General features: G+C 34.6%; 1 long non-coding RNA gene across 2 annotated transcripts in view; it reads left to right on the plus strand.

Annotated features, from left to right (window-relative positions):
* Positions 1 to 3339: 3339 nt before the first annotated feature.
* The window catches only part of LOC136849574 (uncharacterized), a 22208-nt gene continuing 18031 nt past the window's right edge, over positions 3340 to 7516 (plus strand). The window contains exons 1-3 of one of the 2 annotated variants that reach the window (XR_010856317.1): positions 3340 to 4010; positions 4239 to 4307; positions 4940 to 5525. This is a non-coding gene — a long non-coding RNA (uncharacterized lncRNA). Of the gene's footprint in view, positions 4011 to 4238; positions 4308 to 4939; positions 5570 to 7516 lie in introns of those variants that run through there. The other variant, XR_010856316.1, reaches the window with a different exon arrangement.

A 7516-nucleotide genomic window follows, 5' to 3' on the forward strand; every position in this document is an offset into this window, starting at 1 on the left:
TAACCTCGGAGAGCTAAATGTTATCAAAAACCTTACCAATTTTCTATATGCACATTGCATATAATGTTGTTAGACAAGTGATAAAATTGACGATATTTTTTTAAAATTTCAATTCATGTTTTGAAGCTATATGTATATATAAATTATAAATGTATATATAAATATAAATATATATATATATATATATATATATATATATATATATATATATATATATATATATATTTATATATATATGTCCCAGCCCGAGAAGAACCCTAAAAGAGTTCAGAGGTCTGGTTAAACAAATCATTTATAACTAACTATATATATATATGTGTGTGTGTGTGTGTGTGTGCGTGAAGTGTGTGTGTGAGCGTATGATAGAAGCAATCAACTCACAATCACCAGCGAGACATGTTGATTACTTCTATCACATTCACTCAGAAGGGATCATTCTAATATGCGTATGTGAGTGTGTATGTGTGTGTGTATGTGTGCGCATGTAAGCACGCACGCAAACTCCGAATATTTATGCAACCTTGCAACCACCGCATGCGTTCGCGTAAGAGAGAAATCACCACGGTAAGGCTTAGAGAATTCCGCGGATCACACTGATATTCACCCATGAATTAACAATGATATCACTTCCTTGTGTTCAGAAACGCTCTGCTGCCCTCCGCCTTCGAGCAACTAAGTAGCCTATTCATGCGGAAAATACCTTGTTATTATCGTTAACATTTCTATCCGTTCGTGAGTGTGCAATTCTCTCTCTCTCTCTCTCTCTCTCTCTCTCTCTCTCTCTCTCTCTCTCTCTCTCTCACTCGTTCGTAAGTATGCAATTTTCTTCTTTTTGTCTCTAGGTCGTAAGTGTGCAATTCTCTCTCTCTCTCTCTCTCTCTCTCTCTCTCTCTCTCTCTCTCTCTCTCTCTCTCTCTCTCTCTCTCGTCAGTATGCAATGTGGTCTCTCTCTCTCTCTCGTTCGTAAGTATGCAATTTTCTCCTTCTCTCCCTGTCTCTCTTCACCGTTCGTAAGTATGCAATCTCTCTCTCTCTCTCTCTCTCTCTCTCTGGCATAGGATATATGCGCGCGCGTTTTTAAGTACGCAGTTTCTTTCTCTCTCTCCAACGTTCGTAAGTATGCAATTTTCTCTTCTCTCTCTCTCTCTCTCTCTCTCTCTCTCTCTCTCTCTCTCTCTCTCTCTCTCTCTCTCTTTCTGGGGACATCGGATCTCTTAATGAAATTCCTCATCACAGTTCAGGGTCCAAGAAAAGAATCTTCTTATCGTTAAATGTCTTTGTCACTACTAATTAGGCAAGATTAATGGATTCTCGGCTCTATTTTCAATTCTTTCTTTTCTTGCTATTCTTGCCTTGGCCAGTTTTCTCTATGAACTCTCCGCTGACGGGGTCGGAAGGAGGTCATGCAGTCGGCTGTGTCTTTTGTATTGTTTTTCGTCGTGTTGGTGCTCAGGGTGTTTCGAAAAAAAATTTCAAATTAAAATTTGAGAGGATGTGGTGATGCATGTGAGAGTTTAAGTTATATTTTTTTGTGTGTGTATTCATTTCGAATAAAATTTTTTTTTGTTTTTAAGTGATTATGTTTTTTCGAAAAAGAATTCAAATTATATGAAGGAAAAGGTAATTAGAATTTGTAGATGGTTTGATGATGTATGTCAGGGTTTAAGTTATATTTGTGTGTGTGTGTGTGTGTGTGTGTGTGTATTCATTTCGAATAAAAAATTTTCAAGTGATTTTGTTATTTCGAAAAAAATTCAAATTATATAAAGGAAAAGGTAACTAGAATTTGAGATGATTTAATGATGCATGTGAGTTTAAGTTATATTTTTTTGTGTGTATTTATTCCGAATATTTTTTTAGTTTTTTTGTTTTGTTTTGAAGTGATTATGTTATTTCGAAAAAAATTTCAAATAATATAAAGCAAAAGGTACTTAGGATTTGAGATGATTTGATGATGCTTGTGAGGCTTTAAATTATATTCTTTTTCTCCTTGTGAGGGCTTCAGTTATATTTTGTGTGTGTGTGGGTATTCATTTCGAATAAGATTTTGGGGGGTTTTAAGTGATTATGTTATTTCTAAAAAAGATTCAAATTATATGAAGGAAAAGGTAATTAGAATTTGAGATGATTCGATGATGTATGTGAGGGTTAAGTTATATTTTTTTGTTCCTTGTGAGGGTTTAAGCTATATTTTTTTGTGTGTGCATTCATTTCGAATAAATTTTTTTAGGGGGGTTTGAGTGATTATGTTATTTCGAAAAAAAATTCAAATTATATAAAGCAAAAGGTAATTAGAATTTGAGATGATTCGACCATGTATGTGAGGGTTTAAGTTATATTTTTTTTTTTGTAATTTCGAATAAAATTTTTGGGGATTTTAAGTGATTATGTTATTTCGAAAAAATCACATTATATAAAGGAAAGGTAATTAGAATCTGAGATGATTATTGTGTATTCATTTCGAATATAGATATTTTTTGCTTTTTAGGTGATTATGTTGTGTCGAAAAATTTTTTCGGGTTATTTCAAGGGACATATAGTTTGATTTTGGGATGATCTGAGGTTCCATATGAGGATTTAAGTTTTCAATATATTTTTTTGTGTATTTTCGAATGATTTTTTGTGTGATTTTTAAGTGATTATGTTCTTTCGAAAATTTTCTCATGTTATTTCAAGGGACATATAGTTAGATTTTGGGATGATTTGAGTTTCTATATGAGGGTTTAAGTTATTTATATATTTTTTGTGTATTTTCGAATAATTTTTTAGTGATTATGTTATTTCGAAACATTTTTTCAGATTATTTCAAGGGACAGACAGGTAGTTAGATTTTGAGATGATCTGAGGTTTCATGCGAGGGTTTAAGTTATGTATTATTTTTGTGCTTAATCATTTTATTTTGAGGATGAATTTTTGGTCTCATTTTTATTATCAATTTTTTATCTTGCGTTCTCCCACTTCCCTTTTTTATTGCGTATCTTTGCTGCTTTAAGTCTCGTTTTCAAGTTTTCACATGTAATTTATTGCTTTGATTGTTTTTATACTTTTTGTAAGCGTCTTAATTGAAATTATTATATATATATATATATATATATATATATATATATATATATATATATATATATATATATATATATATATATACTGTATACATATATATATATATGTATATATATTATATTATATCGTGAGACTTCTAGGTAGTTTAGAAATCAACATTTTGGTATCGTTTTGTTATAAACATTCTTCCGAGACACAAGTATTAAAGAAATTAACATTTTTGCATCGTTCTGTAATAAACTGTCCCCATTTATACCGTGGTAAACTGGCCTTTCATGTTCCAGCTGTACTTCGTTCTTTTGACAGCTGGCTCAATGGTCCATCTAAGCCAGAATGCTTGTTTCCATTATCCTTGGCTTTCAGGCATCGTTGTTTCGCCGGTGTGGCAGTAAGTGAGTTACATTCTTCCGTGTTGGATTGGCGTTGTGATAAGTGTTAAGTTCAGAGCGTTTTTGGACCTGTTTTTTTTTTTTTTTTTTCTTTTTTTTTTTAACTGGATCGGACTTTTTGGACTTTTATTTTTTGAGAATTGGACCGGACTTTTGAGAACTGGACCGGACTTTTGGAAACTTGGACCGGACTTTTGGAAACTTGGGCCGGACTTTTGGAAACTTGGACCGGACTTTTGGGAACTTGGGCCGGACTTTTGGAAACTTGGACCGGACTTTTGGAAACTTGGACCGGACTTTTGGGAACTGGACCTGACTTTTGGAAACCTGGACCGGACTTTTGGAAACTTGGACCGGACTTTTGGGAACTGGACCGGACTTTTGGAAACCTGGGCCGGACTTTTGGAAACCTGGACCGGACTTTTGGGAACTGGACCGGACTTTTGGGAACTGGACCGGACTTTTGGAAACCTGGACCGGACTTTTGGAAACTGGACCGGACTTTTGGAAATTTGGATCAGCGAAGTGTGATTATGCCTCGTTGCTCCTCGTTTGCTTTAGGTAAGAATATGTGGCTTTGGTTTAACCTGCGAATTGTACTGCCTATTCAGTTTTTATGTAATTCTATATTCTAAAAATTTTGACCCATTGCTTGCCATGCTAATGTGCTTACATTCTTCGTATTTGGTGACTGTTTTCCAATTACATTTAGAGTCCGTTTCAGCAAACTGCATGACATTACTACTATTCTGTAACTGTACTTAGTTGCCTGTATTTTTATTCCTACAGAAATACAGTTTTGGATCCGGCGTCCTAGGAGCAGTGCATTGGTATCTATTTTTCCTTCAGAGTAAACAGGTAAGAGACATTCCGCTTTTAGAATGCTCAAACCAAACACTTTGCAAGCTAATCCTCCCCGAAGTGGGGAGGAGCTCCTCTGGCGTACGGTAGACTTTGTCTACCGTACGTCAGAGGGGGGCTTGCACACACACACACACACACGCACACACACAACAGCAAAAACTCAAACAAAGCCAAAAATTTCTTTTAAGTGGACCTTTACAGTTTTACAAAAACTTGAGGTAAATGTAACCTGGAGATTGTTCATCTTTGAAAGTCTTAGAACTGTAGACAGTAACTGTAAAGAACCCAGCCATAACAGATATTTGTGGTCATATATGTAATTTTATTAAAAATGCATTAAAATCTCCCAAGAACATTAAAGTATTCTGAATTTCAGATTTGTCAATATTATAAATTTCTGAATTCCCGCAAGTCCTGAATGGAAAGTTTCACTAAAGAATTTTCAATTTCAATAAGTCTCGGAATTAAGGAAATTTCTTTCGCCATTCAAAGTGCATTAACGCAATTGCCTTTATCTCATTTCAAGAATTTAAAAACTTAGTCTTTAATTTTCAAAAGAACATGGAATTCCAAGTTACGTGGCCCGTATTAGTGACTTTACATTAATATTTATCTTCATTTTTCAGGCTGTGTTGGCGTTGTATAACAAGAGCATTGAAATAACTGAGATTTGTATAAAGGAAGCCTCGAACTGATTGGAATTTGGATAACTTTGTCTTGAACTGGTTGGAATTTGGATAACAGAAGCCTCGCACTGACTGGAGTTTGGATAACGGAAGCCTTTAACTGATTGGAATTTGGATAATGAAAGCCTCGCTCTGACTGGAATTTGGATAACGGAAGCCTTTAACTGATTATTTGGATAACGAAAGCCTCGCACTGACTGGAATTTGGAAAATGAAAGCTTCGCATCGATTGGAATTTGCATAAAGAAATCCTTGAGGTGATTGGAATTTGGATAACGAAAGCCTCAGACTGACTGGAGTTCGGATAACGAAACAATTTCGGTGGTTGGAATATGGATTACGAAAGCCTTGAAGTGACTGGAATTGGGATATAGGAGCTTTGAACTGATAACGAATCACTTGAACCGAATGGAAGCGAGGGCAGTCTGATAGCCTCAGTTTATCACCAGCCTCAATTATCACCATCTGCATATTCAGAGTAGCAGCTTTCTGCCTGATTTGAGCTGAAAGCTACAATGAACTCCCAGTAAGTAATTTCAGGTTGAAATAAGTAAAAAAAAATCAAACTTATTTGTTAATTTTATTTGATTTTCAATGATTATTCAGTTTCAGGGAGAAATGCCAATCATGGTTTTACCTGGGAAATTAGTATTTCCAATATGAACTTCAACCAATTCAGGGCACCCAAACATTAACCAAATTAATATCCCTGGTGTTAATGTTTTTTGAAGCTGAAAATAAAAAAAGTTATTATTGTTCAAGAAACTTTTGCAGTGAAATTTAGGGTGTTTTCTAAGGTACTTTAAAATAAGTTAATGGCTTTTTAACTCAAACTGGTTGTTAAGTTGTTTTGGGATAAAAATCACGTTTCTAACTGGGCTAATATTCCTCCTACTCTAAGTATTTTGATATATTTTACATTTTCTTTTGGTATTTTCCAAGAATTTGAACCATTTATATTGGGTGCAAAATTCAAGCTGGCCTTTAAGTTTTTGGATAATCACATAACTAATTAAGAATTGGTTTAATAAAATTCATAACTCCTACTGTAGGAAGCATTTTTACAATTCTAAAAGTGTAAAAAAATACATTAATGAATTCAAATGGAGTTCAAATGGAGAAAGCAAAGCAACTCTGAATTATTCCACGAAGCTGTTGGTTAATTCGTAATGGTACTCGAGAAAACAGATGAACCTCACTTAACGAAGTAAGTATATGTAATTTGATCACAATGAAAAGTTTTAGTACACAACAAAACAGATGGGCTGTCGAAGTGTAAGAATGAAAAACATCGTTGAAATTGCGAAGTTTCATAAAAAAAACTCTGCTTTTTAAGAAATACCTATTTCTTTTTTAACCTTGAAAGTGGTTTACCTCACTTCGTGGTAAACCTAGAAAGTTGTTTCCCAAGAGGTGCCACTAGAGTAAGCCAGTCTTGGATTGCTAATGATACGGAGCTATCAATAGATAGAATGAAAATGGGCTGTAAGTTCAGATTGGAAATTATTAGAATAGTTAATCCTGAGTAATCCTGAGGACACAGCATTTTGTTTTTCAACAATTTTATATACCAAGAGATCGAGAATGGTATACAACGCACTTAGTACTGACAGAGCGAATCCTGACGGAAGTAAATGTAAATGCTATAGCGACGGTGGTCTGAACTTTCTAGATTTTGTTTTGGATACGCATGATGGGTTTTGCTGAAGTTTCGCTGAGCACTAATCTTCATTTGATTTTGATAGCAGATTCAAGGCTTTGTAGTGACGGGGGTATCCAAAAAAGAACGAAAAATTAGAAGAGCTTTCTAGGCATTTTAATTACAAAGGGTTTACTTGGCGAATGTGAACAGTTAGATTTTGTGTATGTGTACAGTATAGGTATAGGTCGATGATCTGAACTTTGTAGTTTTTCATACTTTTGGATACGCATGCATCCATTTAATTGTGCCAATTCTGATGCTGCATTTATTGACGAAAACATTCAAATGAGCAATATTTTTTACATTGATGGGTTTGTGTGAAGTTCCGCTAAACACTAATCTTCATTTGATTTCCATTTCGAATTCGAGGTTTTGTAGCGACGGGGGTATCCAAAAAGAACGGGAAATTAAGAGCATTGTGGCCATTTTCACGACACGAAGTTTATATGGCGAATGTGAAAAGTTTAATTTTATGAATATGTATAGGTATAGATAGATAGGCACAGTAGATAGGTAGATTCTGGTTAAGTAAATATTCTGATTATGGATAAAGTGATTAGCATATATTCCTGATAGAATTGACATTCGTATCCAGTCAAGGTTCCTGAATGTTATTTTTTAATGACTGACTTCCTCCAAGAAAAGCATTGTTAGACTGAATCACTTAGAAAGAATCACGAAGTATTGTACACTGAAGGACAAAGTATACCAGACTTCATTCTGATTGACTTCATTCTGATTGTTATCTGATGAAGGTTCCGTCATTTCTATTAAGGGTTGGCTGAAATTGAAGGCCAGGGCTATTATTGACTGAC

This window comes from Macrobrachium rosenbergii, chromosome 21 (genome assembly GCF_040412425.1).
Source record: "Macrobrachium rosenbergii isolate ZJJX-2024 chromosome 21, ASM4041242v1, whole genome shotgun sequence".
Lineage (NCBI taxonomy): Eukaryota > Metazoa > Arthropoda > Malacostraca > Decapoda > Palaemonidae > Macrobrachium > Macrobrachium rosenbergii.